General features: G+C 64.2%; 1 non-coding gene across 1 annotated transcript; it reads left to right on the forward strand.

Moving 5' to 3' along the window:
- Nucleotides 1–246: 246 nt before the first annotated feature.
- On the forward strand, nucleotides 247–365 carry LOC131865782 (5S ribosomal RNA). The gene has a single exon (XR_009364455.1). It is a non-coding gene; the product is annotated as a 5S ribosomal RNA (ribosomal RNA).
- The last annotated feature ends 937 nt before the right edge of the window (nucleotides 366–1,302 follow it).

The raw sequence follows: 1,302 nt of genomic DNA on the forward strand, positions 1-1,302 counted from the left end.
TGTGGGCACCGCGTTGCAGACGGGACACTGCACGCACACGACGCCCCCTCCAGGTGCACGCACGTAGGCCGGGCCGGGTGCACACCCGACGCCCTAGCAAGGTGCGCGCACCCGGGCAGGGCTCACACTTGGCGAACGGGGCGCACTTCGCGAGGGAGGGTGTGCACCTCGACGGGGGTGGGTGGCCGGGGTGGATTCGCACGTGGGTCGCGGTTTGCTAAGTACACACTGCGACAAGCTCATAACGGGTGCGATCATACCAGCGTTAGTGCACCGGATCCCATCAGAACTCCGCAGTTAAGCGCGCTTGGGCCGGAGTAGTACTGGGATGGGTGACCTCCCGGGAAGTCCCGGTGTTGCACCCTTTTTTAGTTTTTCGCCGGGCGTCGCAATGCTATTTGAATAAACCTTTTGCCCGTTTGCGTTCTCGTCGGGGCCGGGCCGGGCCGGGGTGCGCTGCCCGCACTACCGCGCGCGCGGGGGCGACACCGAGCGCGCACCCGAGGCGCCCCGAGCACACAGGCCACGGTGCAACCCGGGCGTTGTGCGCGCACCCCGGTGCGCCCGAGGTGCTGCGCGCGCACCCAGGTGAAATCGGTGTGCACCTCGGCCAGTGCGCGCTCGGTCGAGTCGCGCACGTTGGCCAAGGTGCACGGTGATGTTTCTTACTCTAAGGTTCCGCACCAGACGCCCGGGACAGGTGAGCGAAGCTGGGCGGGGCCGGGTGCGCGGCCGGGGCAGGTGCACGCAGCTGGAGAGAGCTTTGGAGCACACTTCGGAGCGCACCAATGATGCGCTCCATTCAAAAGTTTCCTGAAAAGGCAAAAAAAGTTGAGATTATAGAATTTCCCACTTGAGAGATTGTAAAAAAAAAAAATTTAAAATGAAGGAAACGCGGGTGCCAAGGTGTGCGCAGCCCAGCCAAGGTGTGCGCACCAAGGCGCCCACCCTGGCGAAGGTGCACGCAAGGTGCGCACCCGAGGCAAACCGGACAATTAACCCAACTTTCGACTTCGCGCGCACCTTGGAGCGCACTTCGGAGCGCTCCTTGGTGCGCACCAATCTTGGGCACCTCGGAGTGCACCATGGCGCCCACCAAGGTGCGCACCCGGGGCAAACCGAGCTCCGACTTCGTGCGCACCTTGGAGCGCACGAAAGGTGCGCACCATGGCGCCCACCAAGGTGCGCAGCCCAGCCAAGGCGTGCGCATCAAGGTGCGCACCCTGGCGAAGGTGCGCACCCGGGGCAAACCGAGCTCCGACTTCGTGCGCACCTTGGAGCGCACAAAAGGTGCGCAACCCA

Source organism: Cryptomeria japonica, unplaced genomic scaffold, assembly GCF_030272615.1.
Source record: "Cryptomeria japonica unplaced genomic scaffold, Sugi_1.0 HiC_scaffold_119, whole genome shotgun sequence".
NCBI lineage: Eukaryota > Viridiplantae > Streptophyta > Pinopsida > Cupressales > Cupressaceae > Cryptomeria > Cryptomeria japonica.